Source organism: Leptodactylus fuscus, chromosome 4 (assembly GCF_031893055.1).
Source record: "Leptodactylus fuscus isolate aLepFus1 chromosome 4, aLepFus1.hap2, whole genome shotgun sequence".
Lineage (NCBI taxonomy): Eukaryota > Metazoa > Chordata > Amphibia > Anura > Leptodactylidae > Leptodactylus > Leptodactylus fuscus.
This window is the reverse complement of record NC_134268.1, coordinates 31,489,593-31,510,977: the sequence shown is the minus strand read 5'-3', so window position 1 is coordinate 31,510,977 and position 21,385 is coordinate 31,489,593.

The following is a 21,385-nucleotide window of genomic DNA, read 5'->3' as shown; positions in this document are numbered from 1 at the left end:
GTCCATGACATTTCCATCAGCACTAAATCACATACCCAAACCCAACATCCCATCATCATCTCAGGGATGGCACTGATAGTATGTCCAGTAGGCTCAGTGTAAGGGGAAAAGAAGAAGAAAAAGCAGCAACTACACTGTACTTAAGGAGGTTGTTACACTAGGCTACACATCCTCCCTGGCTACCTTCACATTTACTGAGTCATGTGACCACCCCAGGCACATTGTCAGTTTTTCTGGTGATGTTCTGTTTCCTTGTTTCCAGAAACAGGACATCACCTATACTAAACCCCCTGTCCCATCATACTTATCTGTCTTCCTACCCAGATCTTCTGGGCACAAATCATCACTCCTTCAGGGAGCAGCTCCTCTTCTTGATGTCTGCTGGCACCTGCACAATAAGCCAACAATCCAACTCCATTGCACAGGTGTGGGCAGCTGGAAGCCAATGCATATGCAGTAAAGCCGGAATGCCGGCTGCAACGCATGTACTCCGGCTCTATCCAGTGCAGGTATGACTAGTACAGATAAATATAAGAAACTTTGTAACAAATCTTATTACAGAATTCTGTTTCCTTCTTCACTTATTAGGCCACTCTCCTCCTCTGTATTCTTCAGTCACTCTGTTTGCTTACATCACTATATCTATCGCACGCACAGTCTATGGAGAGAGGAGAGGAAGGAGGAGGTTCGTAACTGATTTATTGTCTCAACCCATGGAGTGATAAAGTCTTATCTTGAAGATACAGAGTAGCATAATGTAGCAGCTGCTGTTATCTTTGTGTCTCATTCAGCAGTCTCCTCCTTCCCTACACACTCCATAGACTTCTATGTAAAAGGTAACTCAGCCTGATATGTGGAGAAGGAAACATATTTCTTAAATAAGATATATTACAAAGTTACTTATATTCAACAGCACTAGTATTTATGCAAAGTTGTTTTGTAATTGGACGAACAGTTTAAGGCTACACCTGTGGAAGGGGGTGACGTCCACCACATACCTACTGTGCTAGCAGCACTTAGCCAACCATGGGTGAGTATTAGGAGGGGAGATTATGATCTTATCATTTTCCTTGAAAAAAGAATCTCATAATCTTCTTAGTTCTCACCCTAGCCATCCTAAGAATCTCATATGGTTAATAACCCTTTTCTGTTCACATGCAAGTTTTGTATGACGTGTAAAACGAAAAACAAACCGGCAATAAACAGCCCATTTAACCCTGCATTTAATACTGTTACATAAAGCCGTACCACCCCCCCACCATCGCCCTTCACATTAGCTGTGTCCCCTTTCTGCCCATATATTATTCATTGTTAATGCAATTGGTGCCCGCTGGTGCATTGCACATTACGCCTGAGTGCCTGCCATCAGCTTCGGGAAGGTTTGCTGCATCTGTTAAAAGAACGTCAGCTGCATGAGAATTGCATAATTTAACTGGGAACCCAGAGAGGAAGATCTGCTTGGAAAAAAGTTACACGAGGACAACAAATGGGAATTATATAATGCCCGAGATCCTCCAATTTAAAGTGACGGTCCGGTCTGACGGCTGCTATGGGTATGATGCCAGGGCTATATTCAGACCTAACATTGTGGGGAATTTATTAAGACTGGCATTTCCTCCAGTCTTGATTCATTTCCCCGATGCAGGATACATCTGATCTGCTAGGAGGCTCCAAGTGCTTAATAATTCTGTCACATCTTGTGAGGTCCCATGCACCAAAATGGAAGTCTGTGCTAGTCAGGGACCAGTGAAGTTCTCAGGTTTTTGCAAACTTTAGAGACTCGTAGCCATTCCCATGACCATGACCTTTAGGCTAGGGCTACAGAGTGACTTTGGTCATGACATATGATGTGTAGTCATAGAAGAGATGCCAATGCAGTCACATTGTGACTCACAAGTTGTCACCACTACAACTCAATAGTTGCAAAAAATCAATAAGGTTTGGATATTTTACAACTATCATGTCAAAGTTGTGGCATCCTGCAACGTGTCACTGCAGAGCCCTATTCTTAAATTTATGTTTTACTGCATTGACAGTAAGGGGTAGGTTGGTATTATGTTGAGCCATGTAATACTTGTCAGAAAAAGGGCAACAAAGAAGAAATGAGAATTGTCACTTTAAGGCCGGGGCCACACGTCGCATCGCAACGTGTCAGGTATACCTATGGAAATGATGGCATTTTCCCTATAGGTATAATGGAAGCAGAAAGTCCACAAAGAAAAACTCTATGGGCTTTTTGCATAAAGCGTTGCTTTACTCTGCAGCCCATTACATGGGGCCTTAGCCTAAAGCAAAATCACGGCCGCAAAATAACACGGCGTATACGAGACTAACTCCCATTGAAATCAATGGGAGCGTATACGGCGCTCAAAATCTCACACGGCGTATATGTGCCAGGCCACACGGCACGTTACTCCGTGTGAATGCTCCCTAAGGGGGCATTCACACGGAGTAACGCCGGGCGTGTATCACAGCCGTACACGCCGGCATTACGGCAGACTGCCAAACACTTCCCATTCACTTCAATGGGAGTGCTCGTAACAGTGGCGTTTGCGAGCGCTCCCATTGAAGTGAATGGGTAGTGTTCGGCAGTCTGCCGTAACGCCGGCGTGTACGGCTGTGATACACGCCCGGCGTTACTCCGTGTGAATGCCCCCTGAGGCTGAGGGCCCACATTACGGAAACGCAGCTTTTTTGTTGCAGATTTTGTTGCGGTTTTTGGAGCTAAAGCCAGGAGTGGATTGAGCCAAAGGGAGAAGTATAAGAACTTCCTTTATATTTCCCATTCCTTTCGTTGCCGTTATTGGCTTTGGCTCAAAAAACTGCAACAAAATCTGTAACAAAAACAGCTGTGTTTCCGCAACGTGGGGCCTCAGACTAAAGCTGGAGCCACATGTGGCAGTCTGCTATGGGATGTACGCAGCAGGATTTCCCGCAGCTGTTACTGGTATTATAGGTTTTACTCCTGTAGCTTTGCATTGCAAGGGATGAAAAACCTCCAAACCCATAATAAGGAAATAACGCTGCAACATCTTCAATACAAGACACTTCCATCTGTGCGTTTCTTTCTACAGTGTGTGTATTGGGTTTGTTTTAATGCCATCCTCTTTACCGATACTGTTATTCCCAATGGGTTATGTTGCCCTACAAGGACAAAGATTCAGGTATGATGAAGAGGAGATGACAGCGTTGCATTCGTGGCTCGCGGCTCAGCCTAGAATATTTTATAATGAGGGAATATAAAATCTTGTTCACCTATGGACAAAACATTGAGAAGCATGGAAATGATGTATCGGTCAGTGTGGGGAGATGTGCACCAAAAACATACAGTGCGCCACATTTATTAGCTTCTGCAAAAAGAAAGGCATGACCTCGAATGATGAGATAAAGACGGTCTAGCCTAAAGTTGCACAGAAAAGTGCTGCTTGCTAGTTTCCTTTAGGTAATCGCTTTTTAATGCGTATAGGTTTCCGTTCGGAGGGTCCTCAAGCGGACTCCCCAAATGGAAACCCGAATGCAGATATGACCCGGGCCTCAGTGTGCTAGCATGGTCGTGTACATGAGGCCTTAACATTTTACACTATTAGTCAATGGGCCCCACTGTGCAGATATTTCTGGCTCACCCTTGTACCTGCACTTGTTCTAATAATATGGAAATCGTTTTTATTCCTAGAATTCTCCGGTGTATTGCAGAGTTTTCGCTCTGATGCATGTCAAGGTTCTGATGTATAAGTGGGTGAAGGCCATGGTACCTAATGATCCAGTCTTGTAATGTGACTATTTCTGTCTCACCACAAGACTAAATCTTCCAGAGAGATATAGAAATGTGTCCCCAGGGCAGCCAAAGTTCAGCAGTTTTTCATTACATGACAGATACAAACAGGAATTATAAGTGATGACAATGAGGTAGAACACTGAAGCGCCGACCGCGGACGTTCAATAAGGGCACAGATTAATAGACAGGACGGCTTCCTGACAGATAAGCCCTGATGGGGTCAGACGGACAATTGCATAGTAGGATACAGCAAAGTTTCATGACTTAGTGGGAAACTCAATAATATCTTGTGTAAATGCAGAGCTTGCTATGTACTGACAGCTACATAAAGATAGACACAGGAAGACATACAAGATTATAGGTACAACCCCCATAGGTAGAGCAGTTACCCCACACCTAATGGGGGCATCTCTATTCAGAGATAAGGGGCAGTTAGTGATGACTGTGGATGACTATGAATTATTCCTGTGCTATGAGGTCATTGTGTGTATTATCTTTGTACTGTGACATCACTGTGTGTATTATCTTTGTACTGTGACATCACTGTGTGTATTATCCCTGTACTGTGACATCACTGTGTGTATTATCCCTATACTGTGACATCACTGTGTGTATTATCCCTGTACTGTGACATCACTGTGTGTATTATCTCTGTACTGTGACATCACTGTGTGTATTATCCTGTACTGTGACATCACTGTGTGTATTATCTCTGTACTGTGACATGACTGTGTGTATTATCTCTGCACTGTGACATCACTGTGTGTATTATCTCTGTACTGTGACATCACTGTGTGTATTATCCCTGTACTGTGACATCACTGTGTGTATTATCCCTGTACTGTGACATCACTGTGTGTATTATCCCTGTACTGTGACATCACTGTGTGTATTATCTCTGTACTGTGACATCACTCTGTGTATTATTTCTGTACTGTGACATCACTCTGTGTATTATCCCTGTACTGTGACATCACTGTGTGTATTATATCTGTACTGTGACATCACTGTGTGTATTATCTCTGTACTGTGACATCACTGTGTGTATTATCTCTGTACTGTGACATCACTGTGTGTATTATCTCTGTACTGTGACATCACTGTGTGTATTATCTCTGTACTGTGACATCACTGTGTGTATTATCTCTGTACTGTGACATCACTGTGTGTATTATCTCTGTACTGTGACATCACTGTGTGTATTATCCCTGTACTGTGACATCACTGTGTGTATTATCTCTGTACTGTGACATCACTGTGTGTATTATCTCTGTACTGTGACATCACTGTGTGTGTTATCTCTGTACTGTGACATCACTGTGTATATTATCCCTGTACTGTGACATCACTGTGTGTATTGTCTCTGTAGTGTGACATCACTGTGTGTATTATCCCTGTACTGTGACATCACTGTGTGTATTATCCCTGTACTGTGACATCACTGTGTGTATTGTCTCTGTACTGTGACATCACTGTGTGTATTATCCCTGTACTGTGACATCACTGTGTGTATTATCCCTGTACTGTGACATCACTGTGTGTATTGTCTCTGTACTGTGACATCACTGTGTGTATTATCCCTGTACTGTGACATCACTGTGTGTATTGTCTCTGTACTGTGACATCACTGTGTGTATTATCCCTGTACTGTGACATATTGTAATGTTCCCTTCTAACTGCCCCACAGTATTAAGTCCCTCTCTTGGTGCCCCAGTTTACACATGAAACTGGAGCAGCTGGAGGGGGACACTAGCAATGGGGGTAGTTGGACGGGGCAATAAATAAATGGCAGATGAAGCAGATATTAAACTCGGGCAGCTGGAAGCAGACATTAAACCGTAAGGGTAGTTGGGGACATTAAACTGGGGGCAACTAGAAGCAGATAGGTCCCCCTCCAGTCACTCCCACAGTTTAATACTCCCCTCCAGTTGTCCCCAGTTTAATGTCCCCCAGTTTAAGTGCCTCCTTCATCTGCTCCATTTCATGTCCCCTCCTCCATCTCTGCCCCCCGTTTCATATCCCCCCTCCATTTCTCCCTCAGTTTCATCTCCCCTTTCATCTGCCCCCAGTTTCATGTCCTCTCCTTAATCTCTGCCCCCAGTATAATGACAAACACACACAGATAGACAAACAGACACACACACTCTCTCTCTCCATCCTGCATCTCACATCCCCCTTCCCCCTCCCTTCTCAGTACCTTACACGGATCTCTTCATCTCATCACTGCACGGGACACTGACATACCCACCTAGTCACGTGACCGTGTGATGTCACACAAGATTCTTGAACCATAGTCGCGCGTTCCTCTGATCACCGCAGCCTCTTATCTGTTATAAGAGCAGGCAGTGATCGGAGGAATGATTGATCAGTAAATCATTAAAGGGACATAGCGGGACATGTAGGGAGCTGTGCAGGACCATGGGACAGGGAAAGGAAAGTGTGAGTGTCCCGTGAAAATCGAGACGTTGTGCGGTATGATGCGTGTATTATCTCTGTACTGTGACATCATTGTGTATATTATCCTTGTACTATGACATCACTGTGGTCTTGGTGGAGTAGGGGGCTATTCTATGATTGTTTAAATGTGGGTCCCCAGAAGGATTTTTTTTAACGTAGACCCCATATAAGAAACTTTAGTACTTTGGTGACCCCGCTTCTACTCCTGCATTATGTCCAGATGACACCTATCTCTCACACTGGAACATGCGTATGACACCGCTTGGTAGTTTAAATGATTAAATCTAAATTCTAAATTTGGTGTGACCTTTGCCATTTGACCTCACATGATGACCAGTTAAAGACATAGAGAAACCAGTCATCCAGTTTCAATCTCCCCCTGTGCAGTGAGGGACGTTCTGGTGGTAAGTACAGTATATATAGTATATATAGAGATTTTTCTCTACAGGACTGATGACTCCGATGTTGGCAGTGATGCCTTTTGTTAGGCTGCGACCCATCAGGATTATGGGATATTTTAAGCCATGCCAACTGAGCTCAATGCTTGCAGAAATGAATAGATAAATCCAATGAGATGCTCCGGAGTTCTTCTTTATCATAATTGGTTTCTATTCAGCCGCTCTCCTTTTCACTTCTTTTCATGTATTATGTATTATGGACATGCCCATTGCAAGCGAATGACTGATCAAATAATAATCTGTCGGCCTGAAGAGAATTTCACATTTCCTGTGCAGCGAGTCACCCCTATTCTCGTAGCTTTAAACAAAGAAATATATCATTTTTCTCAGTGTATAGTTAAATTGATATGCCTTAAAGGGGTTATCCAGTAATATAATCTAGATATCCTAAGGATCAGCCATCAATATTGGGTTTGCGGCGGTCCAACGCCCATTACCCCTGCAGATCAGCTCCCAAGAATGTTTCAAGGGAAAGCATTTCAATGGGACAGAGCTGCAATACCTAAATCTACCACTAGATTTTGTACGGTGAGTGAGCAGCATGGCTTCCAACATACACGGTACAGCTGATCTGTGGGGGTCCCGGGTGTCGGAACCTTACAGATCCAATAATGGTGGTCTATCTTAAGCATAGGACATCAATATTAGAAACTAGATAACCCCTTTAAAGGGATCGTCTATGATATGTGCAAAGTTTAACTTTTATCCAGATTTCCATCAAGTATTTTACTCTCTATTTACGCCTAGATTTTAGATTTTTAGATAAAAATAAAACAAAAGCCTGGACATTCACTTTAGGGAATCACAAAAATGTGCCCAATAAATCTATTTTAATATATGGCAGAATCTACAAAGGCTTTAAGACAAGATTCCTTCTTGAATTCCTGACTCCGGAGCTGGGTGAATTCCAAGCATGGGCGCCTATTCTTATAAATTTGGACATTTCCTTTGTAGTTGTTCCGTGATGTCACTGGGCTGTGCGTATATTTTTGGCTTTGTGGATTCCCATGTATGGCTAGACTGTGTATTGTACTTCCTTTTTGGAGTTCGCAGACAGACATCACCCCCCTATACGCTCATCATCTATATCTCTCTATATATATCTCTCGCTGGTATACTCTATAGTATTTTGGGTGCATTAGGTCAATAGGAGAGGTATCAGGTCTGAGAATAGGTAAAGAGTTAAGTGTAACTAATAGGGCTCAATGGACCCTATCTATGCTGTAAGCCTTTATGACACACAAGTACTCGGTACGGGGGCTCTGTCTAGACAGTTGTAGATGGGCACCATTATTTTGGAATGATTTATCTGTTGACAGAATGTCTATTATTTTGAGAAGAAAAAAGAATCTGAGGCTTGAAAAATGAAGAAATCCTTTCATTGATAAATGTCTCTCGCTATGACTTCTGATACTTTTGTGCCATTATTTTGGATGTGCTCAGACGGCGATAAAAGTCGTATTTACGAAAAGCTAATTTTCTTGATTTCTCCCTAGTCGTATTGTGTCTGCATTGGCTCTGGTCTATAAATATGGAGAGGAGTTGGGACATCCTGTTGTGATGGCTTTGGGTATTTTAAATAATCCCAAAAAACTGTTAAAAATAACCTAGGCCTCACACTTCATGTTATGCTCTATGTTTCATAGGACCTTACTCATGCGACTCTTTGTTTCTGCGCTCAAGAGATTCCTTGATTTTTAGGTTCTGCGCTCCGGACCTTCTGCATGTTGTAGGCCAGGGGTAGGGAATGTACGGCTCTCCAGCTGTTACAAAACTACAACTCCCAGCATGCATACTGGCTCTGCTGTCTTTGGAACTCCCATGGAAGTGAATGGAGCATGTTGGGAGTTGTAGTTTCACAGCAGCTGGAGAGCCGAAGGTTCCCTACCCCTGTTGTAGGCCCTGTGTTACAGAGATGGATTGTTTCTTGGGCCCTGTGCTCCAGACGTTGCTGGCTTTGAAGGCCCTATGTTCCAGAGAGTCCTTGTTTCTTTGGCCCTATGCTCAAGGCATTCCTTGCTTCTTGGGCCCTGTGCTCCAGAGATTCCTTGTTTCTTGGGCAATTTTCTCCAGAGATTTCTTGTTTCTCGGGCCCTGTGCTCCAGAGATTCCTTTTTCCTTAGACCTTGTACTCCAGAGACCCATTGTTTCTTAGGTTCTGTACTCTAGAGATTCCTTGTTTCTTTGGTTCTGCGCTCCATAGATTTCTTGTTTCTTGGGTGCTGTGGTCCAGAGATTCCTTGTTTTTTTGGTTCTGCGCTCCATAGATTTCTTGTTTCTTGGGTGCTGTGGTCCAGAGATTCATTGTTTCTCGGGCCCTGTGCTCCAGAGATTCCTTTTTTCTTAGACCTTGTGATTCAGAGACCCATTGTTTCGTAGGTCATGTGCTCCATAGTTTACCTGTTCCTAAGGTCATGTGCTCCAGAGATTACCTGTTCCTTAGTTCCTGTGCTCCAGAGATTTCTTGTTTCTTGGGCGCTGTGCTCCAGAGATTCCTTTTTTTCTTAGATCTTGTGCTCCAGAGACCCATTGTTTCTTAGGTCATATGCTCCATAGTTTACCTGTTCCTTAGGTCCCGTGCTCCAGAGATTCCTTAGTTCTTAGACTCTTTACTACTGATATTCCTTGTCTTTTAGGCTCCATGTTCCAGGGACTCATTGGTTTTTTTCTTAGGGCCTATACTCTTTGTTCCTTAGACCCTATGTTCTAGAGACTCTTTGATCCTTCTGTTTTTTTGAGCTACATGTTCTGCTAGTTCCAAGCACTCAAGATTCTTTTAGTCCTTTTTTATGTGTATCTTGTATATGTCTTTTGTACATTGGGTATTCAAAGTAACTTGGGTTTCAAATTCAGATTTCTGCTTTGTCTTCATGATCCAGACTGTGCCATACTGGAGCTATTGTCAGGGTCTGGGGTTGCTCGGTGGGGTGGCATAGACACACAAGTCCAGTTTCTTTAGTCCAAAACAAAGGTAGAGTTTATGTTCACTCAAAAAGGTAGTGCAGCAACAAACGGAAATAATACAAAAATAAATCCCTGCCCGGCTAGGCTCTAACTCAACACAGAATAGGTTACCTCACCTAGAATAACAGAAACCAAGAGCCAGTAGAAGCATTCAGGACACAGCTCCAAAACCATGACCTCTCTGTTTGCTCTTCAGCCAAGCTCTGCCCAAAGTGTTGCTGCTGGAGCTGGCTTCTTAAGCTTCCTTGATGAACAGACTCTCTGCAGCTGAGTCGCTGCTGGAACATCCCCAAAAGTGTGGACTGGAGGGGGGTGGAATGACAGGTCCCACTACCAACCTACCTGCCATTCCTAAAAATCCAGCCCAATACTGAGCATTTACCAAAATGCTCAGCAGACGAAAGTTGTCTGCTGAGAACAAACATTCCTTCTGGAGTTTTCTCATCTCACCCACCTTAGTAGTCGGGGTGAGATGTACATCCCCTCCATTATCTGACCAGCCATCGGCTTACACTATATATTGTTGTGCTTCCACCCTCACTGAGGGCACTTGGAGACCACTATACCTAATGCTTTCAGAGTCTTAGAAACTTCCTTGTCTGAATCTTGGCACTTGACCAAGATGCATTACAAAAGAATACAAAAACTGCTGTAAGCATGTGCAGATCTCTATAATGAAGAAGGCATTGCCCAGGGTGCCAATAACACCGTACCACCGACCAAGCTTAGGGTGCACATTAGTAGGGGGTGTGATTTAGAGTTTTTTGGAAAATATAAGTTTAGCCAACAGCTATTTAACTTGTATGACCTGCCGTACACTCCAGTTACATCTTGTAAGTGAAAGCTCCTTGGAAAGCTCTTGGTTAATCATTTCTTTGCAAGTCTTGTCTGTCTTGTGCTTTGGAAGAATCCTTAGGCTATCGGTTATGAGTTTTCCTCTCAAGTTCTTGGTATTTCATTTTCAGGTAAGAATAACTTCTCTACAAGTTGATGATAGACTTGCTGTAGATTCTGATAAGGCGGACTGTCAATCAATTCCATCTTGCAGCCTTTCAATATATTCCTTTGTTTACCTGTATCTATCCTTCAAAAACTACTGAACACCAAGTTCCCATCGTACTGTTTAATATCAAATTTATTACTATGTTTCATGTTAGAAATATACCTCTGTATCTTAAACTTGTTCTTTTCTTCAAATCTCCTTTGTGCAAACTGTTATCTTTGGTGGAAATAGAACCCCAGACAACACCTCCAAAACCTCATGTTGGATGGAGGATCATAGTTTGACCAAGTTTCCTGCCTTTGGAAATGTTTAATTCAAAGGTGTATCAACCACTTTCCAGAAGAATGTAAAGCCAGCAGCCCATGACCTCATCCTGAGGAGACGATGGGGAACCCAAATCACCAAGAGAATGGTTAAGAAGATGTCTTTTGCCATGTCCAAATCAGCTGTTGAGTCTAAAGGGAGTCTATCATTGGGCAAACTCAATTTGACCTAAGCACTAGAGATGAGCGAGTAATACTCGATCGAGTAGGTATTTGATCGAATACTACGGTATTCTAAATACTCGTACTCGATCGAGCACCACTCACTATTCGAATGTAAAAGTTTGATGCAGAACCAGCATTGATTGGCAGAATGCTATACAGTCAGACAATCAACGCTGGTTCTTCTCCTACCTTTAGAAGTCTTCTCCGTGCAGCTTCCCCGCGGCGTCTTCCGGCTCTTCATTCACTCTGCCAGGCATCAGGCCTGGGCAGAGCCGACTGTGCATGTCCGCTTGTAGTGCCGGCATGCGCAGCCGTCTCTGCCCAGGCCCGATGCCTGGCAGAGTGAATTCAGAGCCGGAAGATGCCGCGGGGACGCTGCAAGGAGAAGACTTCTCGGAGGATCCAGCCCGACCCTCACTCATGGACTTGGTAAGTGTAATTTGATCAAACGTTGCCTACCCCTGAAACGAGCATTTTCCCCCCATAGACTATAATAGGGTTCGATATTCGATTCGAGTAGTCGAATATTGAGGGGCTACTCGAAACGAATATCGAACCTCGAACATTTTACTGTTCGCTCATCTCTACTAAGCACATGTCTGAATAGCTTTTAGAACGACTATTCTACTACTGCCTTTACATTTTCAAATGACCCTGCCGTTTCTTTATAAATTGCTATAATAGCTTATGCAAATGAGCCCCATGGAGCACCATTGGGTGTTCCCCAGGCCCTCCGAGCACCCCCCACATCATACCATTCAGAACGGTACCATGTATGTCCAAGCTCCATTTTGATGTAGTTCACTGGAGAACTGAGCATACTTCCTAAAATATTCTAGGTTCTCCAGATAACTACACCAAAATGGCGCTCGAACATGGGTAATACTGCTCTGAACGGAGCGGAAGTGTGCATGCACGAGATTTGAACTGCAAGAGCGTGATCTGGGTGGCAGAATATCCAGGGTGGAGGAGGGCAGACGGAGCACGAGCAGGAAGCAGGATGAAAAGTATGATGTGGGGGGTGCACGGAGGCCCTGGGGAACGCCCAGGGTGCTCCATGGGGCTCATTTGCATAAGCTATTATAGCAATTTATAAAGACACAGCGGGGTCAATTGAAAATGTAAAGGAAGTGGTAGAATAGTCTTTTTAAAAGCTAGTCAGACATATGTTTAGGTCAAATTGAGTTTTCCCAATGATAGACTCCCTTGAAAGGAGTTCTGCAGAGATGTAACGTTACCAATATTCTACAGTTTTGGACCCTTGGCTTCCAGGTGGGTGGTTCCCTGCAAAGAGGGTGATCTATATATATTGAAACTGTTGAAGGGGCTTATCTGAGGAGTAATAAGGCTTACCAGTGCACTGCTTAACTTCATTACTGATATACCCAAGTCCCCTGTAGCCCCAATGTTACTTGTATGGAAGGGTAACTGGAGAACCTTGTCCACATGACTCCAGTCTAGTCAATATGCCTGCAGCCCGTACAGAGGGAGTTGATGATGTCAGAGAGAGTTTGGAACAGTCACAGGGTAGACAGAGGAGTGAGAGTTCCAGTCTCCTCAGCTTCCCTCCATGTGGGTAACTTTGGGGTTCTAGTAGACCGGGGAGTACATTAGTAACAAAGTTTAGCCTGTGCAGGGAATGTACCTTTATGCTTTATTACCCCCCCCCCCCCCCCCTTTAACTCTTTGTTCTTAGGATCTCTGTAGCTTATCCCCATAACCAAGTGCTGGTATTTTATATTCTAGTCATCTGCCACCATATCTTAAGATATTGACTACAATTGTCAAGCAATTAGTATAATCAGGTTTCCGAGTGACAGGATCTGTAATGGCCCTGGGCACAGGATTGGTGATTTGTCAGTAAATATATTCTGATGTCATAGGCTCGTGGATCTTTCCAGTTCTTAACTGGCTCCTATTGATTCTCATTAACTCCCTAATAAATGAATGTATGATTAATGTTGGCTTATTCTAATAGGGTCACAGACCCATCACCGGCTCTCACTACATCAATTTACAGCCTTCAAAAAAAAAATACATGGCATAAATGTGAACTGTGCTTGAATCTCACTGGAAATGGCGCCTAATGAGGATTTGCCTGGGTTCACATTTCATCGACAACACAAGGCTCATTACTTCATGTAAATGGATCGAGAGAGAGGGACGCACCCCCCCCCCCCCGAAACGCTCTATAAATTACAATTTTTATATTCCCATAGATATAACTAATTCATGATAAATGATGTTGATGATGATAATATTAGTAATAAGAATACTATATATCGTAATATATAATGTAATAATATTATTGTTCCCCAATTTCCAAATTGCCGTTTTTGTCAATTTTGCAAATAAGTTCTTGGTGGAAATACAGCATGGCCCAAAAATTTTAGGCAAGTAAATGAAGAAAACAGGAATGTAAATCCCATCAATATTTGGTATGACCTTTGCCCTTTGGAGGAGGAGTCCTGGAAGTGATGATACGGCCCCCACAGCTATAGCCCTGATCTCATCATCATCCAGTCTGTCTTGGATAACAAGAAGAGACAGACGGATTGGAGCAAGCCTACATCCACTGAAGATCTGTGCTTAGTTCTCCAAGATGGCGACGGGAACAACCTCCCTGCCGAGTTCTGGCGAAAACTGTCTGCAAGTACCGAGAAGAACTGATGGAAGGCAAAGGGCAAAGGTCGCACCGAATATTGATGGGATTTACATTTCTCTTTTCTTCATTCAGTTCATTTTGTTAAGTGACAAAAATAAACTATTAACCCTTGTATGTCTGAAAGCAGTATTTCTTTGCAGAATTTTTTTCCCACACATACCTAAAAGTTTTGCACAGCTAGGAATTTACTGAAATACGGAGCTATGAATTTATTCTATCTGACTGAAGGCAAGTCACTCTTTCCAGACACTGGAAGCAGGGACGCGGTGTCTATCAATGTCGAGATCCCTTACACTGCGCTTCACAATGACATTATGTAATAGAATTACCAGTCTGGCGTTGCGGCACTGCTAATTTTGGAATCTAGCTCCTGGGGTCATATCCTGATGCAAACAGAAGAACTTTCTGTCGGTTTAGATTTATGACTCATATTCCATAGTTGAAATGTGAAGTGAAAGTTCGGAGCCTGTTACAATGTAACCCAGCAAGGTATAGTGTCACGTCAGGTAATGAAAACTGCCAAACTCTGTGCTAGTCAAGACTGGCCTGTTGTATATATAGACGGACACAGGTTTATAGTGCGGAATAAAAATACATCCTGCTCCATCCCACAACAGATGAAGACTATGAACTAACATGAACCCCAACGGTCAGAGCCACCGAAACACTGACAACAGTATACAGATGTGATCAGCATTGATGGGACAGGGAACATAAGGACACTCCTCATTGACAATGGCAAGGGTAACACCCAGTTGTCAATATAATACTGTAAGTATGTCCCAATGGTACCCTGGCTATTTGTGTTCCAGGCTGTGATCTTCTGATAAACCTCAACTTCTCCTCCAACTTGGCACTCTCTTCCCTTTCTCAGGGCTGTGGCAATGGTAATGCTGGGCTACGGCCCTGAAAACAACCCCCCCTAGGCTCTCTTAGCGCCCTGTCCTTCTGGTAACTCAACTCAACTCACATGGAGACTCAGTCTCCATCCTTAACCCCAGCCAACCATTGCTTGGGTTGGACCAAGTTCACGTATAAAGGAGGGGGGTACAATTCCTACAATGAAACATCCCTAAAAAATGGAAAAGTGCTGAAGAACATATATACAGACATAACAGCGGCACATAGCACAAGCAAAACAATGTCAGTGACACATGGACAGGACATTAACCCTGTTTTCTGCAGGATTTTCACAAGACATTTTATTTTACAACTACAGAGAAAATACTGCAGACTGAAAAACAGAGAGGCAAAATTAATCCATTTAATTTTATGGTTCGTTTCTAGATTTGCAATTTTTTTTAATGTTGCCTGCGACTTTTGGGCACTTTTTGCCTCCTATTTTAGGAAAAACTGTATGTTATTTTTACTGCGTCCATATGTTTGTTATCATATGTTCTGCACCATTAGGTCATCTTACAGTAATGGTTAATATTTCAACAATCAAGTATTTCATTCTTCTACAGTGCCTCCACAGGTGAAATAAAGCATTGCAGGATGCCCATTGAAATCAATGTATCCACCTACAAGTATTTCATTCTTCTACAGTGCCTCCACTGGTGAAATAAAGCATTGCAGAATGCTCATTGAAATCAATGTATCCACCTGCAAGTATTTCATTCTTCTACAATGCCTCCACAGGTAAAATAAAGCATTGCAGGGTGCTCATTGAAATCAATGTATCCACCTACAAGTATTTCATTCTTCTACAGTGCCTCCACAGGTGAAATAAAGCATTGCAGGGTGCTCATTGAAATCAATGTATCCACCTGCAGGTATCTAATTCTTCTACAGTGCCTCCACAGGTGAAATAAAGCATTGCAGGGTGCTCATTGAAATCAATGTATCCACCTACAAGTATTTCATTCTTCTACAGTGCCTCCACAGGTGAAATAAAGCATTGCAGGGTACTCATTGAAATCAATGTATCCACCTGCAGGTATCTAATTCTTCTACAGTGCCTCCACAGGTGAAATAAAGAATTGCAGGGTGTTTATTGAAATCAATGTATCCACCTACAAGTATTACATTCTTCTACAGTGCCTCCACAAGCGAAATAAAGCATTGCAGGGTGCTTATTGAAATCAATGTATCAAAGTACAAAGTATTTCATTCTTCTACAGTGCCTCCACAGGTGAAATAAAGCATTGCAGGGGGCTCATTGAAATCAATGTATCCACCTACAAGTATTCCATTCTTCCACAGTGCCCCCACACGTGAAATAAAGCAATGCAGGGTGCTCATTGAAATCAATGTATCCACCTGCAAGTGTTTCATTCTTCTACAGTGCCTCCACAGGTGAAATAAAGCAATGCAGGGTGCTTATTGAAATCAATGTACTGTCTGTGTGATGTATAAGTACGATGGCCCCTCCAAAGAGAGATGTTTTTGTATTTAGTTTAGTCTCCTGTAAATAATGGATGTTCTGGATCTGAACCCCCTTCTATCAGCTCAGTAACCCTAATAGGGTATTTGAAGATACCAGACCTTAGTTTGTTGGCATGTGCGGGGCTAAGGCTCTCATTTCCGCAGGATAATCGTCCCATTCCGCAAAGTCATTCAACTTTTTTTTTTTTTTTTTTTTTTTTTTTTTGTTACCTGCTATGGCGGAAAGCTCTGCACAATCACAACAGTCTGGGAGTCTCGGTGGTGAAGTATGTTTTGACAACAAGCAGAAATTGTTAGGGAACAATGTACTTGGTAATTTCCTGGCTGGGAGGTAATGGAGAGATTTATGCTCTGCTCCTGTAGTAAACACAATTGTTCTTAGCTGAGGGCACTGTGTGAACTAGCGCAACCCCATCAGTGGCTCCATGAACTCCGCTTTTATTTCACTGGTGGATCATAAATAACGGAATGCTCGAAATTCATGTTTACCAAATAAACTGGTGTCTGCGCACGACTCGTCTCCGCTTCTACAGAAGCTGTCTTGGCAAGGTAGCGCCACTATTTGTTCTCGATATGGAAACGTTTCAGCTATTTTCTGCTCAGTTCAGCTACGGCCAAAACACATATTACAGTTTGTCTTCAATTCTGAGCAAACATGATAACAAAGAGTGTAGGTGGGTTATAGGACAACGTCTGTAAAGCGCTGTTGAATAGGATGGCGCTATAAAAGTAAAAAAAAAAAAAAATTAAATAGAAATTAAATTAAATTGATCAATAAATAACAAAACCTCTAAATTAGAGGTTTCAAATATTAACAACAGCAGAGTATTTAAAGGAATTGTCCACAAATTAATTATTACATTTCCCTATTGGCTATTTCATTTGGAATACTTTTTGGCTGTTATTGTGTCCCACAAGGAACACTATAAAGGGGTCTATATTTGGTTTGTGCCTCCAATAACAAGTACGTATGTCTATGCCTTTAATGGACTGAACCATTACAGAATAGGTGCCAAGAGATGGTATGACCCAGATAGAAAGAGTTCTGGGAATGGAATCTTCTCTTTGTCTTGGAGTATGGAAGATTTGTGCAATGTGAGAAGAGACAGAGCCACAGCCCAAACTAGAATGAAGAAGTGCCAGCTAGATTAGTCTCACGGTAGTCAGCAGTGAGGAGATGGGAATAATCCCTGCTCAATGTGTGGTCATAAGAGAAGTATCGCTAGGTTCACACCAGTGTTGGGGTTTCTGTTCTTTGGCTCCACTTGAGGCCCCTAGAAAATGGAAATCCAATCTGCTTAAAAAGCGGTTACCTCATAGACTATAATGGGTCCAGCGGGTTTCTGCCCGGCAAATTCTGAGAAAAAAAGTCCTGCTTATAGGACTTTTCTCTCCGCAATTTTCAAGTGGTTCAGGGATGGAATCCCCAAATGGACATCGAATGCAAATGTGAACCCAGCCTACATGAATCCAAGGATATTATATGACCCTCAGGTCTATAACCAGGGTTGGACTAGCCCACCGGGGGACCGGTGAATCCCCCGGTGGGCCTCGGGCCTTGACTATCAGTCCTCATTTTGGATAAGGATGAGGATGTCAGGGTCAGTTCGGGCCCCTGACCAAAGTATTTGCATTGACAAACTGAGGACTGATAGTCATCAGGGGCTGGATCGTTAACCTTGGGAATATAGGGAAAGTATACATCGGGAGGACTGAGGACACCCTGTGCAGCAGCAGCAGCAGCTTCACCTATCCCTGCCATCCAATTCTCTATGCAGCACGGACTTCCTCCCCCTCTCAGGAGTGAGTCATCGCTTATCCCTTACATCGTACAGTGTGGGGACAGATAGGAGTCTGCTGCGATGCTGCACTTTCTTCTTCACAAATGTGAGTATATTATTTTCTTTTTTCTGGTAAAATGTAATATTTAATATGTATATGTGTACATTTGTTTAACCCTTAAGTGCTATCATGGTGTCTATCATACACCACTACCATACTCATATTATGATAGACACCATAATAGTACTTAAGGGTTAAAGTATGTGTCTTGTATACTGTGAGTACTGTATGTTTGTATACAGGTATGTGTGAGTATATACAGTATGCTATAATAATGTGTATGTGTGAGTGTATGTAAATATGTGAGTATATATAGTATTTATACATTCATATAAGTATATACATGGGTTATATATGGTATATGAATGTGTATAAATGTATACTGTATATGCTGTTATATATATGTGTGAGTATATAGGAATGTATATGTATGTGTGTAGGTATATAGTGTGTGCAATCTCATCCACACATTGCAGAAAAATACACGCAGCGGACACACTGCAATTTCCAAAACTGTTGCGTTTTTGGAAATTACAGCATGTCACTTATACCTACAGAAACACCTGCAGTGTCCCTATAGGTATAAAGGAAGCAAAAAGGCCTCAGAGCAAACCTCTGGCCACTACACAGAGAACAGCACTGTCTGCTTCCTGCTCCATTATCTCTGTATCAGCTGCTATAAAGAGGCGATCCATGGAGTACTGGGTGTGAGACCCCACCAATCTGATAATAAAGACTTATCCTTAGGATAGGTCATAAATAATTTTAGCCTGGAAAACCCATTTAATGGATAGAAACAAAACCATCTGAGGTTAGCGATAACTAAGTGACGGAAAAATCTAACTGCTTAATAACAGGTCTTGGCGCTACGTGTTCCATCCATCATTCTCTGTAATGTCTCATGGTGGAAGTTCTTAGACTTATAGTCTTTAAAGAGACGGTTAGAGGATTAGACTGTAAACACCGGAACATTATGTGTTAGTCTTCAGGATCAACACCTGTAAATGCTAAAAACAATAGAAGTTCAATCAAGGACACTTCATAAATCCAGATTAAGTGTCCTTATCTAACTGGAACAAATATTAGGAGGAGCGAATATTGAGGCCAGAAGACGCCGTCCATATAAACCTTCATTATGTTATACATATTAATCTGTTTATTAACACTATGGTGTCCTGAGATGTCTAGCATCTGACCATCAATCTAGGAGTCTAACTGGAGAGACATTGGAGCCAGTTTTGGGGAGTGAGATACCCTCTGGCTCTTCCAATACCCAGGGTAAGAGCTAACTGAACAAGGAATTCACTGATAGTATTTGCTTTGCCAACCAATATGTGGTTTGGTTTGAGGTCCTCAACTGGCCTCGGGGGCTTTTGCTGTGTAACATTCAGCATATTATTTTTGGCAATGTATTCTACGCTGGTTCTGAATCGAATATTTACTGCGAATAGCTAGTAGTATTCGATAGAGTACGAATATTTTGAATACCGCAGTATTCTATCGAATACCTACTCGATCAAATACTACTCACTCATCTCTAATTAATATGAGTTTGCATTCATTTTTTTTAAGGGATACTTTGTATTGTACAAGACCAATTCCAAAAAAGTTGGATGGCTGTAAAATGTAAGGAAAACAAGAATGCAATGACTTAAAAATTTCAAGTTCCACAATTTTTAGACAGTTCTCAAAATATTGGTGAACCTTTGACCATCTTTGCTTATGACAGACTCTGCCTCTCTAACATGTTGTTTTTAATACATAATCATGTGACTTAGTTGAAAATTAACTCTCTAGCTGCTTTTCACTAGTACCACTTGCTTTCCCAGCTTTTTGTTAACGCTGTCCCAACTTTTTTTGAGATATGTTGCTGTCATTAATTTGTAAATGAGGAAATTTAGTCACATAAAATGGAAACATATTAGCTTTCACCTTCTGATGTGTGTTCTGTTGTGTAACTTTCACCTTCTGATATGTGTTCTATGTTCTATTGTGTAACATTCACCTTCTGATATGTGTTCTATGTTCTATTGTGTAGCTTTCACCTTCTGATATGTGTTCTATGTTCTATTGTGTAACTTTCACCTTCTGATATGTGATCTATGTTCTATTGTGTAGCTTTCACCTTCTGATATATGTTTATGTTCTATTGTGTAACTTTCACCTTTTTTATGTAGATTGTGAGCCCTACATTGAGCTCACAATGTACATTTTTCCCTATCAGTATGTTTTTTTTTGGAATATGGGATGGAAATCCATGCAAACACGGGGAGAACATACAAACTCCTTGCAGATGGTTTTTTGCCCTTGGCGGGATTTCAACACCAGGACTCCAGCGCTGCAAGGCTGCAGTGCTATCCACTGAGCCACTGTGTGGCCCCTGCAACTTTCACCTTCTGATATGTGTTTATGTTCTATTATGTAACTTTCACCTTCTGATATGTGTTTTATGTTCTAATGGGAATAAAATCTGATTATATGAGATTTCCAAATCATTACATTCTAATTTCCTTTACAGTTTCAACTTTTCTGGAATCCGGGTAGTTACAACTGGCTGTACATAGTGTGAAAACTCATCCCAGGAACATTATAACAAAATTTGCATTTCTTTCACACATGGCAGTTTGGCACCTGGCATCAGATGGTATCGTAATTCTATTTTTTTTACCCTCCTGCTCAATAAAACCTGTAAATGTGGTTGGTGATCTGTCTACATTGTGCAAACATTTACATAAATGCCAGAAGCGTCGGTTCCCGTACGTTGTGCAATGTGGTTTAAATAAACTTCACAGTGTTTTAAATCCAGAATAAATTATTTTTATGGACTTGTTGCCAAACAAACTGTAACCAAAGTTATGATTCTAATTTATGTCTAAAAACTAATTAAAGGCTTTGCCTCCAACCACCAGGCATTGAGCGCAAAGTAAATGAAAGCTTCCAAAAACATGGGTGGCCTCGATAAAAATGATGCATAAAATTGTAATAAACCAAAGCAAACGGCTTCACATAAAAATGTTTTGCAGGGAATTAATGAGATTTTCGCGCAAAGACTTCAGATAAAAGCCGATGTTTCATAACAGAGTTGGGTTTTACTTTTTCCGTACCGGCTCCAGCATACTTGGATGAGTGAGTCACTTGCACTTATTGTAAAAACTCAGTGGAAATGTCAGTTCGGTTTATACTCAAAAACATACGGGGCACTAGATCCCTACAGTACTTACAACAAAGACGCACAATGACTGGCATGCAAAAAGGAAAAAAGACTTAACCCGGCTATAATTCCATTGGTTACAGTGCTGTAGTAGAACCCGCGGTTCCTAGGCAGGCAAATGTAGGCAATGAGTG